Genomic DNA, 21348 nt, shown 5'->3' with positions numbered 1-21348 from the left:
TTACTAAAAGTACTTGCTTTAGGAGGCTTTTATAATTATTACCGATGGCAAGAAGGTTTTAAAGCTCTGAAACAGGTTTTTCATGCTATGATTTTCCATATGATTGTTTTAAACGCCTACGGTGTTCATGCATGCAGCTGAGGTGTAATATGTTTCAGATATCAATTGATACATTTTGCCACGTACTTTTTCTTTAAATTAAATTAGCAGCGCAATGCAAAAACTGTCAGTTTTAGGTCAAGAAATGAAATGGAATATGCAATGATTTTGATCTTTCGCAAAGGAAAATGGTCTGTTGCACAAAGTAATGTGTTGTTGGAAAATGTGATTAAAATGGAGACAACAGAACTGAACCTCCAGATAAGCAGAGTGGAATAATTCTACAGGGGAGGAAATTGCATGTTTGTTATTCGTGACATGGGCATTGGCAGCAGAAACACAGCTACCGCCTGAAATTAGAAATGCATCCAGAAAGTAACTGGGAGTTTCAGAAAGCAGTTTGGGAACAAACGCAGCTGCTTCTGCCAAGAGCAAAACATGAAGGGGGGGCGTGGGGGGGGGACACTAATACCGATTCATCACAAGATGTGAGATTGTTTGTTTCAAAGACAAGTTTAAAAAAATAGGATTTATTTTTTTTAAAGCTCTTTTTTTGTTCAGTGGGGGGAGGACTACAAAAGTCAACGCGTTCTTCCTGGGCTGAAGGCATCGCTGGCTTGATGCATTTGAAGGGTTCAGGAGGAGGAATCCTTGCGGGCAGTTCCTTGTTTGACACTGGGAGCCCAGGGAGCGATGCTGGAGCAGGGCGTGCTTAGCGCCCAGGTGTCTGTCTGATGGAACTGGTAGAGCAGAGTGCAGTTCAAGTGCAAAGCTTTTTCTTTGTGATTGCACTGGAGGTTTGCTGTTGGATTTTGCAGTGCTGAATACGATTTTTACAAAACTAGGGAAGAGTTGCAGCTTCTCTGCGTGTAAGCACAGAAATGTTTGTCTGCAAACATGGATATTTGCTTTACCAAAACGGATTAACAAAAAATGACAGTGTGCTAAGATACAGGCAGTGTTTGCCTTGTGTCCAAGCACTGCGTCAGGACCTCCTTGCTGATCCTTACATTTATACGCAGAGCAGCTCTGTGTTGGCGTATGTGATGGGAGCAGAGCTGCTCAGCATCGCAAGGGCCCAGCTGCTGTGCTGCCCGTCCTGCTGCCTCAGTGCCTCCTTCTTCTGCTCTGCCCTCTTGCTTCATCCAGCCAGATGGCAGCGTAGCTGTGGGATATGTGTTTTCCCACCAGCTATGGGGGGAAAATGTATTTAACTCAATAAGGGTGAGGAAGATGCATTATGCTCTTAATGAAATGTGACCATATTCATATTTTTATTTCAAGTTCCCCACCAGTGTTAATTAATTATCACGCACGATGAGCTCATTTAAAACGTATCTGGATTCACACGGAGCTGCAGTACATCATTGACTGGTTAAGAAGCATTAAAATCTCACTCTTTGGTGTATGTGCAGACAAATGTAGATGTTGTATTAGCAAGAAAGGTACTAACGGCAACATGGAGAATAAAAATAGGGGATGGTAAGGAAAACGCCGAAGTTTTACACAATCCATTAACTTGATAGCTTTAGGATCATTATGTTCATTTCCTTTTGAAACATATTTAATTCAAAAGGAAACTTATGGAAGAATAGTCTTCAGGCACTTAACATTACTTAATCACTCTAAAAAGATTCGCCTTTTGGTGTAGCAGTAAAACTTTATATGATGATTGCCTATTAAGTGCCTGTCCTATAGGGATAGTTATTTCTAGTGCAATAAGACCTCCAAGCTGTGAGGTACTAAGTGACCCTGATGGAATAGGAAAAAATAATGTTGCTTCAATAAGTGGACTTACGGTCTGTTGAGAGGCTCACCTCCTTACTGCTCTTGCAGTGGTAGAACAATGTAATTCTATGGGCTTTCTTCTTGTTTGCAAGTGCATGAATTTAATTCTTGAGCAAATGAGTTCTCAGAGGCTGGGGGACACTCCACGAATGACACCCATATGACAGAGGATGCCATGTGTGAAGTTGATATTGGGTCAAAGCAGAATGTGTCTGACACTGGCAATGTGTGTTTTTAAGGTGAAAGAGAACGAATGGGCTGTGACGACACTAAATGCAGCAGGCAAACTGAGAGAGAGTTTGACCTTCTCTCCTATGTAGTTAAAAAAACCTCTAAAGTCAACTTACCTTGAACATGACTGGGATTATGAAGCTATGCACCCATCCATACTGGCAGTTTAGGAATTTAAGTTAGACAGTGGCTGTGCTGGTGGAGAACCCAGATGGGATGTCCTTTGGGCAGAACAGTGGGACAGGTCAGCTTGCTTGCAGCTACCTCAGATCCATTTACTGAGCACTGAGGAGGGGGTTGTGATGTTCTTCCTTGTCTTTAGAGTGTCTGATTGGTTAGAGGAATGCAAACGAGCGTCCAAATCAGATGTCCCCCTGCTCTGGGTGCCTCCAGGGCACACCTATCGACTCTGTGCTCTGAATGCGGGGCCTGGAGTCTGTTGCAGAGGCACTTCCATGCTTTATTCTTTTTGGCTCTTTCTCTATTTTACCATATCGTGTTTTCATTGATCACTGTTCAATTTTTTTCATATTTTAGACTTGGAGAGTCACTGCCACAGCAGGGCTGGGCTGCAGACAGATATCTTACTTTACATCAGCAAAGATCTCCTTGGTAAGCCGTGCTCCAGTGACCAATTAGAAAGACCAAACAAGCAGAATGTATTGAATTACAGAGTCATAGAATCACTGAGGTTGGAAAAAAACTCTAAGATTATCAGGTTCAACCATCCACCCACCACCAACACTGTCCACTAAACCATGTTCCTGAGTGCCCCATCTCCATGGTTCTTGAACACCTCCAGGGATGGTGACTGCACCCCCTCTCCCCCGCAGCCCATTCCAGTGCCTGACCACTCTTTTGGAGAAGTTTTTCCTAATATTCAACCTGAACTTCCCCTGGTGTAACTTAAGACCATTCCCTCTCCTGCTATCAAATAAGACTGCTGTGATAGCCTCTTTCAAAGGAAAATTTGCCTGTTATTTGAGGATCTTAACAAGAAGCTGCTTGTGCTCATTTGTTTTTTCTCTCTGTAGTAGATGTCTCACAAAACCAGCAGCCTAACTGGGGGGACTGAACTGGTCTGAGGGTACCACAAGACACTTGCTTTGCAAGAGAAACTGTTCAAGAAGAGTATTTTAAAATTCTGCTGTTTGGATGACTGGCTTAATAGCCTAAGAAAACAATTACAGCAGTAAAGCCACAGGCACGCTGTGGGATGCTGCAGCAGCCAAGATGCAGGGTGCTGTGCCAAGCACTGCGCTGGGGCTCTGCCGACTGGGCTGCGGGTGCTGCTCCGTCAGCTGCAAAAGTGGCACAGGGTGTTTGCAAAATCACTCATTTCACTCTGTTCAGGTGTTTGTTGATCACTCATAGTGAAGGTTTTAGAAACGAAGCTCAGAGCTGTTTCTAGTTGAAATGGTTTGAAAAAGCTGTTGCTGATTGCTGCAGGACAGGCTGTCCGGAGAACAAGCTTTGACATCCATGCAAAGCCCCGGCCATTGCGTGGCAGTCACCAATGTGCTGTGGCACATGGTGTGGCACAATGCGTGGCACAATGGCAGTCACCAATGGGCTCTGCTGGGAGGGTCAGATTCCTGCCACCACTGGGCAGCCTTTTGGGGGTGATTAGAATGAATTGGACATTTTTATTGGAAATTTGGAAATATTTTTCAGCTCGGAATCAAATTACTCTCTCAGGGGACAACCTATAAACTCCTTAAACTTCTAACATTTTGTTTCTACATTTCATAAATATATGCTTATTTATAATTTAAGAAAACCAGCACTAGAACAAAATAATTCGTTCTCTTTCAACCTCGCTATTAAATACTTTTACCTAAATTTTGTTTGTGAGGGTAAAGTGAATGATTTAATCTGAACCCCTTCAACCTCCAAATATTTTACCTCAGAGCAAATATTTCTTTACACTGATCCTGAAGAGACTTTCCGAGACATCTCATCTGGAGCATAAAGAAATAGGCTTAAACTGTTCCAAATAAATCTGAAACTTTTCTTTTTAACGGGGACACCACAGATTGCGTGCAGTGCTGTGCAGACGCAGTGTCTCATTTAGTGGCTTTGAAGGGATGAGCGCATCATCCAACATCTTATCCAATCTGTTTCTCCTCAAAAATTCTAAGTTTGGGGTGTGAAGCTTGATGACACCAGTGACATCTCTTACATTTGTACAGTAATGATGAGGTGTTTCCTGGCTGAGATGCCAGCTTTGATCATCAGTGCACTTGAGCAGCACTTTATCTGTAGCTCAAAGCTGCTGTCCTGGGGTAAGGCTGTCACCCTGGGATGAGACTGTCACATCAGACCAGGCTGTGCCACAACACAGCAGTGCAGCCACGGCACGGATGGCTCCTGCTTGCCTTTCTGCCACCCAGGCTCTGATGGCTGGAGGGTTGTACCAGTGCTGGATTTCCTTCTTTGGAGCATCTGGAAGTATTAGATTGCTGTATGACTCTGGAAAATTTTACCTCTGTGCTTTCTTACTTTATAAAAAAAAAGAGAGAAGAAAAAGAAGGAAATGTATAACTTATCCCTATGAAATTCTCAAACAAAGGCTTCCTTGAAAGTGCTGAGTGTTGTATTGTTTATACTCCTTAGCTATAAATTTCATTTTTTATTACCAGCGATTCTGCTATGTGTTAGGACACCTTCTGGCTATGAATGTGGCCTCCTCTGTGCCAAAAGAAAACATAAAATAGCCTGTTTCTCAATATATATGTCCTCAAGCCATTATTTTGCATCTGACCTATGGTCTGGATAGAGTTGCTTTGGCTGCAGTGAAGATTTCCCTCTTCTGTTTTACAGCACCTGGAGGAAAGCCAAGCACCGGGGAGAGAGAGCAGAGGATGAGATACTGCTGCACATCAGAACGGCCTTGAAACGAATGTCGTGTATCCTCAGCTTTGAGAACTGAATTCCATGGGTTGTAATTGAATCCTTTGTCAGACCCATGGGGCTCAGTTCTTCAGCTTGGATATTTCTGTCTTCACATACACGGGAGATCAAAGAAGCACTTGATCATGCGCTGACTCTTCCGGATTCTGATAGCAGCAAATAGGAAAGAGAAAGAATAACTGATGTGAATCACTCTGACAGGGAGGTTTCACTGCAAAGACCAGGCTCTCTCATGTCGAGTAGCTGCGCAGTGATTGAACCTCTCCGTGGCTGATAGTCTGTCCCTGCATTGCTGCTCGCTGGTTAATTCAACTCTCCTCTCAGTTTTATCGAAGTTACATATCAAGTGCTGAGATGATGCTGACTGACTTATGCTTCCCAAAAATTGTGTGGTGCTGCTGAATGTGGCTCTGCTCCCACATGGGACCAGCAACACCCCAGCCCTGCCAAGTCTACCCACTGTTGGTCTGCTGCAGCCTCCTGTCTGGGATCACTGCTGCACAGCTACTGTTTGCTCTTTTTTGGCCCCCTTGAGGTGGACCCATTCAAGTTGTGGGCTGAAAAAGTTTGTGTTTCTTCCTTGGAAGATCTGTGTTAAAGTTTATTTTCTTTCAGGCGTCAGGAAAATAAAATTTATGGTCTTCAAACATGTAAAGAGGTATAATTACCAACGAGATTTCTACTTCATTCCTGCAATAATAACCCTTCCTAAATTACATTTTTCAAACTCAGTAAAATGGATCAGTCACTGATCTCATCCCTGTGGTGCAATGCTGTTAAAAGCACAGGAATATTAAAATCCCACAGGTGCAGGAGGAGCGTGTTCAGCTAAGTAGTTTAAAGCTGCTGTGTGCCTTTTATTCTGAAAATGTATTTACACTAAAAATAATCAGATGTAATCACTGTTGCCTGTGGATACAGATGTACCTTTGTACCGATGTGCTTTTCATATAAATTTTATTCCAGGGTTTGAAGGGTTTCTTTGTGGCTGTCTGAAACATATCATGCTGCCCAGTTGTGAGACGACGGATCTTGGAAGGACTCACCAGTCCCACCAGCTCCTGCTGGGAGATATCCATTAAACAAGAAGAAGGAGAAACATACACAAACGAAAGCGAAATTCTGAAGTTTCATTTCTGCTGTACACCCTGTCAAAGAGAGGGAATTAAATTGGAGGTGAGAGTTAGCAAAATCTGCAAAAGAAGAGAGTGAGGTAGCAGCTGCACAGAATGCCCGAGGCGGGCATCTGCTGGCAGGGCTGCAGCAGCCACCTCTGGGGCAAAGTCCAGCCTGCAGGCACTGAGGCAGCACAGGGGATGTGTGTGTGATGGCAGCCTCACAAGGCCACGGATGAAATCAAGATAGCCTTTGGTACGGCAGTTTTGCAGTCCTATCCCTAAAGCACAGTGTTTGTAACGCTGGTTTTGCTCAGCAATTTACCATAAGTTGTGAACTAACAATAGTACTGCTGGTGTCTAGCTGGAAGTACTGGAATTTCTAGTCAGCTCTTAAATCCAGCCTGCCCTCCAGCCCTCTGTGCTGACCACTCTGTGTGCTCTTCCTTTGCTGTGGGCTCCTGTAGTCCTTTTGATCCTCCCTTGCCCAACATGACACAGCATTCTCTTTCTGGATACTCCTGGGATCTTTTCTTTAAACCGCCCGGTTAATCTTTCAAGAGCACTCCTGCAGAATTAAAATTATTTTTAACACGTGGCTTCAAACCAACGTGCCTTCTGCCTGCCTACCTGCACAGCCTTGCAGTACACACACAGACCCCTCTGCAGTCTGAGCCAGGCAATGCTCAGGCACCCCAGCATGCCCAGGACCTGTGCTGCGATTCCCAGTGTGCCCCCAGGTATGCGAAGTGCTGGTTGATATGATACCCAAATTCTCTCAGCTTCTCCTGTATCCAGGCTTATGAAACTGACCTCTTTAATTCAGGCCTCCTCCTGTTTAATTTCAGAGTGAAATGTTGATTTGTCATTGTAATTTTTTTTTTCTCTTTACAGAGTCATTCAGGTGAATTCAGCTGTATTCGTTGCTGCTGTAAACTTGAAACTCAATTTTGGGCCAAGTAAAGCATTTGCTAGAAAATATTACCCCTCTCTCTATCTTTTTCTAGCTGATTTATGCCACATTCTGGTGCTTATTCACAGATCTCAGCCTGTGCATTTTGTTCAGGTAAAGCAATGGGCTGAGTCCTCCTGGCACAGCTGTGGCAGAGCAGCACAACCACCCACATTTTACAGATAAATAAGCTGAGTCCTGACCCTTAGAATGGGACAACAACCCTGAGTTCCACTGAGTGCCAGCTGTATTTCAGTTCTGGCTTTCTGCTTTTCATTCCCAACAAATAAATGACAACAAGCACCTCCTTTGGCTGCTGGCAGGAGCGTGCCCCAGAGTCCCACTGAGCCTCTCCTCCCTTGGCTGAGGGTCTATCCCCATTTGCTGATCAACCACTGCTCCCCTTTGCTGCCTCCCACACCATGAACAGCCTCTGCCTTCCTTCTTGATACTGTGCGTGCCTTGCCTGGTGGATGCTGGTGGGAGAAGGGTGAGTGCTGGCTGCAGACCGGTGTTTCTGCTCAGCAAATGATCTCAGGCCCTTTCAAAAGAGTGACTGCACATCGCACACTGCTCTGCAGAAAGCTCTGTGCTTGCTACCCTTTGGTACCCCAAGACAAGCTAGCTGCTGCCAAGTACAGCTCATCCTTTTTTGGCTAGCAGCCCTTTTTGCTTCCAGGAAAATGATGAGTTTATGTCAGGTTCAGTAATCCTGATGTCTGCACAGCTGAGAGAAATAGCGCTTTAATGTGTGCATGACTGTGCATGTGTATATATGGAAACTACAGCTTTGACAAGCCTCTCGTCTGCCTTGGGAAGGAAACAGCAGGGCTTGAAAGCCATGGAGTCGCAATGCGCTGGCTAAGGTCAGCAGCTTTCAGTGACTCACAATCTGTTTTCCTGGCAGCCCCACCATACAGCAGGTTGTGCCCTTTTTATCTTCTGTTTCTTTATTTTTTTTAAAAAAGAAAGGCCTACATAAGAAAAGCTGCTGGCTCCAGACAGCCTGGAAGTCCTCACCCTTTGACAGCATGCATGTTCTCAAGTACAGAAAGCTCTGCTCACTGGTATCTCTACCAGCCTATTTTTGCACTGGTAAGGAGATGCCCTTTCAGTTTACATTGGATTGATGTTACTCTGAAAAATATTTGCTAGGCTGTCTCTCTGGTAGCCATCCTTGCTTTCCATTTTCTGTATGCTTGCAGCCGAGCTGGGGAGGAGCAATGGGCACAGGCAGCTGAAAGCTGCTAGGGCACCGAGATGCCTCCGGCTGCCATTAAGTGCCTGGTTTCGAGCAAGAGGACAGATTTGTTTCACTTTTTCTTCCTTTTCTTTGCTAAAAATACAATTGACACTGCCTCAGCATTTACAGATAATACATGGATTGGTCAAATAATGTAATTTGTTAAAAGAACCCAAAGAGATAGAATTTTTGACTTCCACTTCTACTAACTTTTTTCCCCCAAACTTTTTAAAACTCTCCTTACCGTCGTTTTTCTTTCTTTCATATTCCCAACATTTCATTGTCAGCTGCCTCCTATACACACCGGAACAAGCACAGGTAATCACTGGGAGAGGCAGCTACTTCATTTCGAGACAAGAAGGAAACTTCTGAATCAGATTTGAAATAAACATAAGCTGTGCTACAGATTTGTCTCTACAGGTACATATCTGCTCTGACCTGTGAACCTCCAGCTCTGCCCCACGCATGTGCAGGCACAGCCCCATGCTGTGCAGTACAGCCCATACCTCCCAGGAGCAGTTCGCAGACAGATGAAGCAGGCTGTGTAAGGACAGTTGCCACTGTGACGATCCATGCAGGTTCACAAGAACATATTAAATAGCGGCCATTAATCTGCTGTTTAGAAAAAAAAACAAACAGCCATGCATTTCTACTTCCTATAGATAGCAATTCAATTATTATGGGGCTTGAGTCTCCTTGCACTCCTGTGAGAAGTTTTATTCTTTATTTATTCTCATTTTATAGACTGAGACACGGGGACATACTTGGCTGAGGACACAGAATGAATCTATCTGAAGTTTTCTAGGAATTTTGCCATCGTTAATATCACTTGCTGAAAAGCATTAGTGTAAAGGGGGCCATCAGTGCTCTTCACAGCCCATCCGCCTCTGAACAGTGCAGAGATGTCCATTTTTTGGCTGCACTGCTGCTCAGAAAGTTGCTCTGCCTCTTCCTGCCTGTGAGAGGCTTTGCAAGAGAGCCAAACGATGAACCCCACAGCAAGAAGGACCACCTAAACCACTCCCACTTCCAAATCATCCTGTTAACATTTGACAGCTTCCTGTGTTTTTCTCATCTCCACCTTTCTGTGTTCTCAGCATGGGAGGGCTGTGGATAAGGATACCTGTGGCACACGAGGCGCTTTGGGGCACATTGCTGCCAATCAGCCGGGTCACAACGAGAGCCCCCGAAGAAGACCTGAGGCCACGGCTCCAGGATTCAGCATGGCAGGGCTTCAACAGTGGAAACTTTTATCTTTTCCAGCATGAAAACAAAGCTCTTCTCCTGACTGAGATTTCATGCAGCGCCGACAGCATTTGCTGGGCTGCTGCCAAGTAACAAAGGGCAATATTTTCTTAAATAATAAAAAAAAAAAAAGCAGAAAGCGTATTAAAAGTTCCCAGCCTGTGTTTGTGAAGATCTCGGAGCCGCTTGATTAGGAGCTTGAAGTTGGTCGGACTCCTTCCAGCTTCCCCACTTCACCCTCCTTTCTGCACGATGCTGCAGCTGCTCTGATGAAAAACAGTTATTTAAAAATTGCCTTGTCGCTATGGCAACCTCCATGCACCGTATTTCAATTGGAACCCTGAAACAGCCGCAGAAGTTTCTTAATAGGATATTTATGAAGATTTTAGTCTTTGTGCATTTTAAAATGGAAATATTCAATTTTTAAAGGAGGTTATCAAAATCTCATTAATTTTGGAACTGCTTTTTTTTTGTTGTTGCGAGAGCTGCTGCTTAGCTCTATTTTTATTTATTTATTTATTCGTTAATTGGTCTTCTCTTTGTTTTTGTTTCAGATTCCTCTGGTTGCTTTAACCCTTGAGAGCCCACAGCCTGGGGCACTTCCCCACTGCCTGCTCCTCCCCGGCCTCCCGCCCTTGCTAGCAGATGGCCGTCTGCAATGGCAGGTGGAAGGGCACAGCCATGTTTGGATGGGGCTGGCCGGGCTGGAGCATTGCCAGCCTTTGCCTTTCCGCAGTAAATAACCCAGGTAATTTATTTAGCCCTTTGCCAATGCACTTTTCAGGTGTCTGCCTGCTCCGGGAGAAGCAAATAGATGCGCTAGCAGTTAGCCTATTAAGCACCTCAGTGATTGTTCAACAATTCTTCACAGAGGCACAAACTTCCAGGGGACGCTCACACATGGCTGGGCTCAGCCACAGTAGTTTGTAACCTCCCAGCCAGCTCAGTGTGCCAGCTGCACCTGATAGGGTTAAATTCATAAAGCTGCTGAGTTGTCTGTTCTTTGTTTTCTTTTTCTCTGCAGACACGAGCCTTCAAAATCACAGGGATAAAATTAAGGAAGCCTTGCTGAGCCGTGCACTCCGCTGCCTTAAACCCCCTGAGCCGTGGTGTTATGTTCTGGTGCCTCCGAAGTGTGGATTAGGTCTCATTAATACCGTTTCTTGACCAATGGTTTTGACACAAACTCGTCTAAGGGATTTGCGTAATTACAGCTTCAACAGAGAGGGCTTTTTTTCCCCCCCCCTCAGCAGCTCTCAGCACCATGGCAGGGAACTTTGCTCCGAGTGATGGCTGTGGGAGCACACCTGCCCTGCCTCTCTTGCTCTTTTTCACCTGGGCAGGTGTGGAGCTGCTGGAAGACACCTGAGGTACAGACAGGCATGCTCCTGGGCTAGCACAAGCCTGTGCAATGGAGCATCAGCACCTTTTGTCCATACCACCTGACCCACACAGCAAAATGCTCTTTTTTTTTTGGCAATGCCTCACAATAGGTAATGATGAAGCAGCTGAGGAGGTGTTATCAAGGTACTTAGAGAGGATTTTTCTGTTTCTTTATACTAATCTACAGAGGAAAAGTCAGACTGATCACATCTGACAGTAAACCCAAGAAAAAACATGCAAGGAATGGGAAATGCTCAGCATCTTACAGCCCTCCCACTCTGCATTTCAGGTGGTGGGCACTGTCTCCCCACACAAGGAGCAGCCCATCTGTGATCCATGTGACATATCTGCTGCTGTCATCAGACGAGATAGGACCAAGACACAAAGAATCTATGCCTATCAGACAGGCATGGCTCTAGAACTGCATGACTATGAAAGAGATTAATTTAAATAATGAAACTTCACAGACCATTGCCTGTACTAAAGCAACCATGCTTTGCTTGGGGTTGTGGAGCTCTAACAGAGGCTAAAAAAGCTGTTAAAGGGGCCAGAAGTATGTCTGTACTGGGAGGAGAAACTTATGGTTGTAAGCAAGAAGAATCAAGGGAAGTAAGGCTCGGTGAGATCTAAAGGAATCACCTAGTCCAGGTCATGCAATGTGCTGTGAGGCATTAATAGGCAAAAAGTAGTCACAGGGCTTGGGTTCAGGGCTGGATCTAGGAGTTAGCAGCTCTGTATTGTAACATCTCCCCTCTCTCAGTACAGCTACAGATGATGGGATGTGCAGAGCTCTGCATGCCCTTGGCATAGAGGTGAACTCACAGGAAAGGACAGAGCCTTGCCAAGCACCAGCACACTCTGTTACCAGCCAGCACAGCAGGGAAGGGGACAGAGCACAGAGCTGCAAGGATGTCATACACCCACGTCTGTCCTCTCTTCCACCAGGTCCTGTGCTGGGAGGAACTCTGTCAGCCTGGGGGATTAAAGCTCCTTCACCTTTTATGGAAATTGCCATGTGCAGCACACAGACATACAGGGCCTCACTGCACTTCCATCCATATGCTGGGGGTACTGCAGGATTAATGCCAAACCGGGAATTAAAATAGCATTAACACACCCTCTACTTCAGGACACTGAAGTGATGCAGTCACACCATGAGCCAAATATTTCTGGCTCAAGAGAAAGTGTTTTGATTCACACAGAGGCACTCAGGAAGATAAGTCAGGAGCCACAGCATAACTCGCTGTGCTTTGCTGTTTTCTTGGTTGGTCTTAAAGTCCAAGTGGCTTCTTTTAACAGCTGGAGAGTGTGAGCACAATGATAACAGGGACTGATGCTGGGAAATTCACATCAATGGGGTCTGTGCCTTGTATAAATCAAATGGTGGTAGGGTAACTTGCAAATTCCTCTCTAATTTTCTTAGCTAACCTGAAAACTTCCATTGCTCCATCCTGGCTCAACATGAGGGACACTCTGGTTCCATACTTTTACTCTTCTTTTTGCTTTCCTTCAGGATTTGTTTCTCTCCCCTTTGCCTTACAGCTCACATCCTTGGGGGGGGACAGAGAGTTCTCTGAACTTCTGGTTAAACAAACCCAGCTTCATAGAGGCCCCTTGTGAGATCTGAGGAAACCTGTGAGAAGGCCCAGATCTCTGATGTGATTTCCTCAAAACTGGACGAGAAACAGAAAAGGAGCATATTTACTTGAGCAAAACAAGCACTTATAGGAGCTGTTGATGACCTGCCTCCTGCCACGGGGCTCTGCTGCTTCCCAAGCACCGGGAGATGCCCATCCCGTGGGCCGGGAACAGGTAGCATGAAAGCCTTAAACCTAGGGCACATATTGAGGCTTTTTCCTCCCTCTCCTCCGAGCAGCATGAAGAGCTGAGCTCGTCGTGCACTAGAGGGCAGGAATGCAACACCAAGGCTGTGCCAGCAGGCTCAGGGGCTGGTGTCTGTGAGGGGCTGCTTTCATGTGGGGAAGGAGAAAGGAAGGGGGGAAAGCGAGGTGTGGGCCTGTGGGAGATGCAATGCAAAGTGCCTGTCAAGCATTTTTAGGGGGAAAAATAATAAAAAAATAAATCAGGGAAATGAGTGTCAGTTAATTCTACAGATGGAATTTGTAAAGGAGGAATCTTTGTTTTTGCCGAGAATTTACAGCTGGCACTGGAAGAAGGGCAGAGACAGTATAGGGTGACTTCAGAACAACTGCTTCCACTGACTGGCACTGGGAATTGTCCCATTCCTTCCCTGGGCTCCGCAGGAGGAGACATTCAGTGCTCCCTGGCTTGTTTAATCCAAAGAGCTCTGCAGTTGCCTTTGCTTCAGGGATGTCTGTTAGCACAGAGGCTGCTCAACTGAACCTCCAAAATACTCACTGCACCTCCTTCCCCTGTCCCCAAGAAGCCACTTTGCAGCAACGTGCAGCTCCCTTTTGCTAAGCTGACTGCAGAGCTGCTTGGGAGGCCAAACACAGCTCTCCAGATTTATTGAAATGCATTGCTTGCTTTCCATCAGCAGTGCTGATGCCAGTAAGAACAGGGCAAACACCTTAATAGTTGAGCTAAGAGCCTGTGTTGTGGGCGAGCCTGGATATGGCTCAGCTATTGCTCTACCAGCAGCAATGGTATTAGTTCTGAGTAGTGCTGGAATTAATTGCAGCTGGGCCTGCCTAAAGCCTGGGTGGCTGCTGGGTCAGCACTGGGACTGTGCAGAGCATCCTCATGGGTGCAGGGCTAGGGGGGCTGTATTGATTCTGGCAAAAGAAAGTCTTTAGCTAGCTCAGAGTGACACAGAGGCTGAAGGGCTTTGGCACTGTGGAGGGATAAGTGCAGTGGGAGCTTGTACTGCGTGCCTGCCACTAGCCAGCCTTCCTGGTGAAGTACAAGGGAAGGAGGCAGCTCTCCACGTGCTCTGCTGGGACAGCATTTACTGAAATAGAAACCACTCTCCCAGCACTGCCCTCCCGTGGGCAGAGCCGCCTTTTCTCAGTGCATAGAAGCACCCCAAAATGCTCATTCTCTGTGCCCAGAGCAGTCTCCTTTGCTGCCTGCACTGCAGAACTACTCCACTTAGTTAATAATTGCAACTGGGGGATTATTTGGGAGGTATGAAAAGCTATAACCGCTATCCAGCTCAGAGAAGTCTTCTTTTTATGCAAACATCGAAGAGCCTCACTGAATACCTGCTCAAAGAGGCTGAAGGACAGCACCCAGCTGCCCAAATACAAATGCATCAGATGGATCTCACCTGTGAGAACTGGAGTCTGAGCAGTTGTGACCAGCCGGGGTTTGCATCCCATCTCAAAAGACAGAACCATTTGTTTTAAATGCTAAACCTTAAGAATTGCTTCTGCAGTGAATCAGGGAGGAGACCGTAGTGAATTGAATTACTGCCCAAACTGACTAGTGTGAAGAACTCAGTGCAGAGAAAAGGTTAGTGGAAAAGCTGTAAGGTCCAAGGAAATCACAGCCCATACTGCTGCAATCACTTTAACTTGCTAACTGCTGCAGTCTGGGCTCAGTGCTGATGGCATTTTCCACTGTGTGATTGTTCTGCTTCCCTTTGGATTATATTGGTATTGCCCAGTGTCCAAATATAGAGTAACACAATGTTTCCATTCAGTGCTTTTGTATGTAAAAATGTGTTAATCTGTTCTAAGTGGCAGAGCATCTTCTATAAGCTGATGTCCTGGCACCTGCTTCACTCTGGAGCTGTTTTGAGTTTTGGATAGCAGCGCAAGGGATGTCTGTAAGGGAATCTGTAAGAACAACTGCTACAGAGAAGTTGGGTCTGTGGATGGCATGGGTAAGGGGATGAGCTCTACTCAGGGATGTACATGAGCAAACAGCAGGTATCCAAGATAAGGTAGCTCCAATAAGCAATACAGGCCTACAGGCAGGAGCAGTGCTCCTCTCTGTGCTGTTGAGTAAGTCAACTCTCATCTCTCCACCCCATGAGAGTTATAGGAACTCAACCTCCAACACTTCTGTTTGGGCTTAAAGAGCAGTGTGATGGAAGCTTGGAGTTGGCAGCCAGCCAGCCATCTTCCAAAGCAAAACTGCCTGGTACAACCTATCTCCTGTGGTCTTCTCACAGCCCATAGCTGTGCAAAGGACCCATGCAAAAGGCCAGGCTGTCTGCTGTCACACTTAGTAAAGTTTCTTTACTCAGAATTAACTGAAGTTGAAAACCTAATCTTGAATCAAGCCAGAGAGATTCTTAGAGCTCTAAGAGAACAAAGTAGAGAGGCCAAGCATTTTATGGTGTAATGCTATAACTTGATGGAAAGTACAGCAATAATAGTGGGGTGGCAAAATCTTCAGCTGTAAAAAACAAAGACAAGCCCAAACACAACAGACATAGATGTAGCAACAAGGAAAAAAAAGGTACTTACCTTCAGAAGGCCTCAGGTACACAGGGATCCCCAGCAAGGTACTCTCACCTCCACTGCCAACCCTTAAATGAGGTCTGGGAGGGCATGGATCCTGGCTCCACCTCTTCTGGTCGCTCAGGGCCATTGCATACACCTGAGCCCTCCTGGCATGGCCCTGCCTTCCACCAGGTGCTCCATCACTGCTTCACTCCATGACTTAGCATTTCCATTGCACATGGCAATACGGGTATGGAAGAGGGGAGAGCAAAACCTCCATTTCCCACAGTGAGTGATGACATAGTTGCATCATAAGTGACAAAGCTGCTGCTTTTAGGAGGATAAATTTCCCAAGGGCAATGCTAAGACAATGTGCTTTCAGCTCTGATGTGCCATTTGCTGTTTCTTCTTGTGCTGATTCTTACAGTGGTTTGTCTGGAAAAAGTGGCTGCTCAGCAATGTTAGTGTGTCAGAATCGAACCCTAAGATAGAATCCAGGATTTCATCCTGGATTTCCACATATTTGAAAAATCATATTCATACTGGGAGAGACCATTTATCAGTTACCACTTTGCTTCCCAGCCCGCTCCTCAAAACCTTCACCCAGGGATCCTTGCACTGCTCCCAGGAGCCACTGATGGAAGCTCCCTGGAGCTAAAGCAAAAGAAACAATTTACTGGGAGTAAAGTTTAAAAAAAATGCATGTCTCCTTTCTAACACACGATGTATGTGATGAATTATCACAAGATTTCTCCAAATATAGATCAGATTAAGACAGAAGCTCAACAATTTATACCCAGCAATGGCATATGCGGCCTCTTTGCTGTGCGACCCAGGAGAATGGCTTCTTAATATTCCTCTTAAATACTGACTGGTTTTGTTGGGTTTCCTGTAAATTCACTGTGTTTCATTTGCAGCCAAATTGCAACAAAACCCACATAATGATTAGGAAGCCTTGCACGTAGATACAGAAAATGCAGTCACAAGATTGCTAAATAGAAATCGCTCTATCTTTAAATGATCATGAGCTGTCAGCTGTTCCTTTGTTTGGATTATTATAGGCACATATAAAACGTTTGATTGAATGCTCAAGTTTTCACCATCTAGAATCCAGACGGATGTCTGACAAAATAACAAACACTCCCCACTCCACCCCTCCTCAAAATCCCCTTCCTGCTTCAGCTGAATTTCTCCCTGTATTTGAAGCCAATATTTCATGGACTAAATTGGACAAAGCAAGCAAACAATCTCCCTTGTATTGATATCCAAATCAAATCATTGTTAATCACATCAATATTCCTAGCCAACAATAGACCCCGAGGCCAGCTTTCCATCCTAAACAAGCTCTTCCACGTGGGTGTCACAGAGCTCTCTGTGTGTGCCACCGAGATTTACTGTTAATTATGGCTGGAAGCATTCAGGTCTGATTGTCTCACCTGTTCCTTCTCCCCTCCTCCTCCTCATACCGCGAGGAGGAAACTAAAATATAGTTCTTTGCCTGACGCTGGATTTCTGACCTCTCTCAGTGATGTCAAGAGAGCAGCAGCCCTGTGCTAAACCACAGATCACCAGCTTGCCTGTAAGCAATGCAGTGCCTGACCCTCTAGGAAGCACGGCAGACATTTCAGGGTAGAAAGACACTGATTTCTGGGGCTAAACTCTGCTGTCTGTGGGATAACTCTCACAAAGGTGCAAGGGGTATCAGCGCCCGCTTCCTTGCCCGTGGCAACTGCATAAGCCCAGTGCTGCAGACATTGCCCAAGGGGCTGATTTCAAACCCATATGGGCATCTCTGTACATTCTCATGCTTTAAACCCATGCAGTGGCTGTGGTTTGGGAAGACAAGAGATCAGGGCAGGGGCAGGAGCCCACTTGTCTGAACAGGAGGAAATGGGACACACCTGGAGACCGAGATATCTCCCAGCAGGGAGACGGCTCCCAGGAGCTCTGCGCATGTGTGTGCACAGGACATGCATATGCTGCCCATTCAGTGCATAATAAATTTTCTCTGCCAATAGGCAACACTTCAGGACTGCATCTGTAGCATCTATTAGGAACGGCAAATTAATTAAAATCACAAGCTAATTAACCTCCCAGCTCTTTGCATGCTCACTCTGCTGCTACTCACAGGGCTTTGCTGGTCCCCGCATTGCTCCGGGGTGGCTAGGGACTGTGGGACCTGCTGCAGCATGAGGCTGTTAACTGTTTGATGGTGCTTCCTGTGCAAGCGTTCTCTTTAGAATTATAGAATTGTTGAGTTGGAAGGGACCCTTCAAGACCATGTGGTCCAACTGCCCTGCAATGAACATAAACCTACAGCTCCATCAGTGCTCAGATCCCTGTACAGCCTGACCATGGGTGTTGAGTGTTGGGAGCCATGTTAGCTCTTCAGGTGGCGTCACCCCATGAGAGCTACTCCTTCTCATTTTCCTGTCTGTTCACCCGTAAACCAAATTGCCATGTTCTCTTACTCCTCCAAAAGTTACTGTTTGCATAGCAGCATCTGTATGATGCTATTTTCCCCTCTGAATAATCGTTTTCATAATGAGAAACTGGAAAGAAGCTCCAAACCACTACCAGGAAGAAAGGAAATTTCTGACAGAGTAAATCTCCATAGACTCAGTTGAATTTCCCCATAAGTGTGTGTGACTTCTGCAGCTTCCTGGAGAGGCAGGGAATTATTCTGCCCCTTTTCCATGTACTGACCATACCAAGTATTTCCTTTTCATGCTGTCAGGTGCTGGGTAGAGCATTTGCAGTTTTCTGTTTAGTAGAGCTGATATTCAAATTAAGGGACGTCCCTTGTCACAGATATAATTTCATCCCTCTACAGCACTTGCCAAGAAGAATGTGATGGCCTCGTTATTAGATACTGTGCTTGGTTCATTACTTTAAAATATGTTAGCACTTTGTTTGCAATAGGTTTGATGGCTTAAACAACATAGGTGCTGAATTTTTAATGGTAACAATCAAGCATTTTATTTGTATTTGAAAGAGGAGCAGGAAGAGTGCGGGTGCTTTGGGAGAGAGCTGGTTTGTGTGAGACCAAGGCCTGCTGTGCCGCGCTGCGCCGCGCCTGCCCCCTTCTTTCAGGTCACCCTGACAGTGTCGTGGTTACTACAGGTGATTTGTCATTTAAGGGAGTTATGAAACATTCTTTGGGGGCTCTTCCAACACGTGGGAACATTTACCTCCAGAGCATCTGGCCACACATAGGGTCTAATCATCTCTGTGTAAAGGGAGAAAGACTTGCCTGTGCTTGAAGCATCTTTCAGTCAGTGGAAGGGTGTTGCTTGTGAGGGGGCTAAAGAGACAGAGCTCGGATGTATCTCATTAACAGTGGAGTTGAAACCCCAGTGAATGTCCCACAATGATCTTGTGAGGACTGCTCAGGAAAAAAAGTGTTACGAGGCTGCCCCACATTTGTGTATTGCAGCCAGGATCTGGGCTGTCTTCCTGATGGCGTCCAGGGGAGAAAGGAGGGAACCCTTGAGAGTATTTCCTTTGCAAAAAAAAAAAAAAAGAGAAAAAAGATTCTTTTAAAGCCATGCACACAAGGTTCAGCTTCCTCTGGAACTGGAAACGGTCTCACAGCAACATATGCTAATTCATGAGATGAACTTCATTCACTGAAATGTGCAGTAGAGTAATTTCTTCCTACTTTTGAATGCAAGTTGTAATTCAGACTTAACTATGGTGGCATTCCCATTTGGGACTGAAGAATGTCTATAATATTTACTTCACTATTGCTGTTAGCTTAACAATATTTTTTTTTCAATAAGCTCCCTCTCATCCCACAGTAGCCCCTGTGCAGTGTGTTGCACTTTGGGGTTGCACAGAGGGATTGGCTGCCCTGGTCAGGCTGGAAGTCTCCTGGACAAATGGGGGCTCTGGGAGGGGTGTGATGTGACTTACAGTGCTCTTCTTCTTCCTGGTGGGAAGTGCTTAGTGCAGCTCGCAGCAGTCCAGTACTCCCACAGCAGGGGCCTATTGAGGCATAGCCAATACCTGGCATATTTTCGCTTTGATTTAAATGAGCAATTAATTAATAAATGGGGGAATTTTCTTCAATTATGATTTGCAATTTGAATGAATGATTCTTCCAGCAAAAATAAGCTACCCCCAAATAGTAACATCTTCATAACCCCGAGGCTTCTCTTTGGGCTGCTGATGGAAATACTGCATAGCCAGGGTCAGCACCGAGCTCCTGCTGAGCACCACAAGCATTGAAAGAGAAAAAGGAATAGTGGGAGAGGCAGAGGAGGGTGAGATACAAAAGGGAGTTTGCTTCCCCACTATGTAACAGATTGATTCTTAAAAATTCTTTTGATGAATTTCATCTGCTTACAATAGACTCTTCTGAGTATTTATCTGTGTTCTCCCTGTGGGAGGCTAATGACTGCCTGAAATCACTCACTGAAAGCAATTGTTTGGACATCTCTCCAGATACATTAAAAGGTGATAAAGTATAAGATTTTAGTTATTGTTCAGCTCACATCTGGAATTAACTGCAGCCAGCGTCTGGCACAACAAGTGAATAGCCTCACTCTATATTCCAGCTGCATCTTTTCCTTTTCTGAGCTTGTTCTGTCTGGCTTTGTGTTGCCGAATGGTGCAGTCACAGGAGGGATCGTGTGCGAGAGAGCGAGCTCTCTGGTTTGAGGCAGGAGCCGGTGTGAGGGATTAAAGCTCCTGTTGTGACAGAGACGGCAACAAAAGCAGAAAACTTCCTCGTGCAGAAGGAAATTTGTCTGTGTGATAACTGAGATGTTCGGAGGTGACGCATGGGTATCGATCAGTGGGTCTCACACTAATTCCCAAAGTGGCGGTGGTGTCAGTCTTGTTCAGGTCCTGATGCTTCCCAGCCCGGGGCTGCAGGGTGATGCTGCTTCCCACTGCTGCTGGAGAGTTTGTTCCCACCGGCATGGATACAGAACGTGAAGCAAAGGGAAAGCAGTTCCTTTTATTGCCCTCCCATTTCCGAATCCTGGAGGCTCTATGTTGCTGATCGCATATGCCAAGGAAAACCAAGCATGTTCCTCCCCTGGCCACTGCCTCACTGTCTGCCCATCCATGGGTGCCGGTCCCTGCCACAGGACATTCTTGCTGCAGCCCCACCACGCCAGGAGCCAGTGGGCTGCTGTGCGCAGTCTGTAGGTGCTTGGGTAGGCAGGCACCTCATGGTGATAAGCTGCACTTTGGTATCAGTAAATAACAAGAAAATCCTTCAGGCTTAAAATTGCTTATGGTAAAAAGCTCCCATTTGTGGGTGTCACTGTCTAACAGAACAAACCATCTTAGGATTTTAAGGATAAACCTGGCATTCACTAGTGGGATTGGCTGTGGGGTGGGGGAACGAGGCGAGACTGGGACAAAATGCACACAAACTGTGTTTGAAGGAGTGGCATCTTAGCAAACATAGTCTTACTCTTCATCTCTCAGTATTTAAGTCACAGTGCAGCTTCCTGCCATTATTACAGCAATTAAAATGCAATTACTTTTTCATCTTTATTTCAGTTCTTGAATAATTAAAGCCACTTTACATCAAGGGTGATCCATAAAGGAAGTCATTTTGCATGTGAAAAGCTGTGAAGAGTGGAAGACATCGGGGTATCGCAGTCAGCAGAGAGCATCTGAGATTGGTTATAGCACGGTAAGCTGCCTCCTTTGCACAGCTCTACAGGATCATGGAAGGAGGCCAATTGCTGGATTTCAGTGCTTTATCTTGATTAAACGGCTGTTTCAATTTGGTATTCACTCCTTTCATATTTGTAATCACTTTAAGATTTTCATTTTATAGTATTCGCTTATTTAACTGCTTGTTTCCTGCCAAGTCTAAAAAAAGAAAGGCTTTTCCCTCCTTCCCCTTTTCAGAGCTGCAATGAAGGAAAGAGTTTACACAAAATGACTTCTATATTTAAAGTCTCCTGATGTAAATCTCTGATTGCTTTAAATAGTCAGAGCTGGTAGCTATGGCAGATAAGTGTTAGAGCTCTGTGTAGGTGC

At 45.5% G+C, this 21348-nt stretch overlaps 1 long non-coding RNA gene and 1 other non-coding gene across 8 annotated transcripts in view; both read left to right on the top strand.

Moving 5' to 3' along the window:
* LOC121106732 overlaps window positions 1–21348 on the top strand; it is a 41881-nt gene that overhangs the window by 6467 nt on the left and 14066 nt on the right. The window contains exons 3-6 of one of the 7 annotated variants that reach the window (XR_005839595.2): window positions 2656–2730; window positions 4942–8761; window positions 10141–10334; window positions 20860–20995. This is a non-coding gene — a long non-coding RNA (uncharacterized LOC121106732). Of the gene's footprint in view, window positions 1–2655; window positions 2731–4941; window positions 10119–10140; window positions 10335–10610; window positions 13058–20859; window positions 20996–21348 lie in introns of those variants that run through there. The other 6 variants (XR_005839596.2, XR_005839598.2, XR_005839592.2 and 3 more) reach the window with 6 other exon arrangements.
* MIR146A (microRNA 146a) lies at window positions 5026–5124 on the top strand. The gene has a single exon (NR_031459.1). It is a non-coding gene; the product is annotated as a microRNA 146a (primary transcript).

The sequence above is a fragment of the Gallus gallus genome, chromosome 13 (genome assembly GCF_016699485.2).
Source record: "Gallus gallus isolate bGalGal1 chromosome 13, bGalGal1.mat.broiler.GRCg7b, whole genome shotgun sequence".
In the NCBI taxonomy this organism is placed as follows: domain Eukaryota; kingdom Metazoa; phylum Chordata; class Aves; order Galliformes; family Phasianidae; genus Gallus; species Gallus gallus.
Note: the sequence above shows the minus strand (reverse complement) of the source record. Positions and strands in the feature narration are given on the sequence as shown.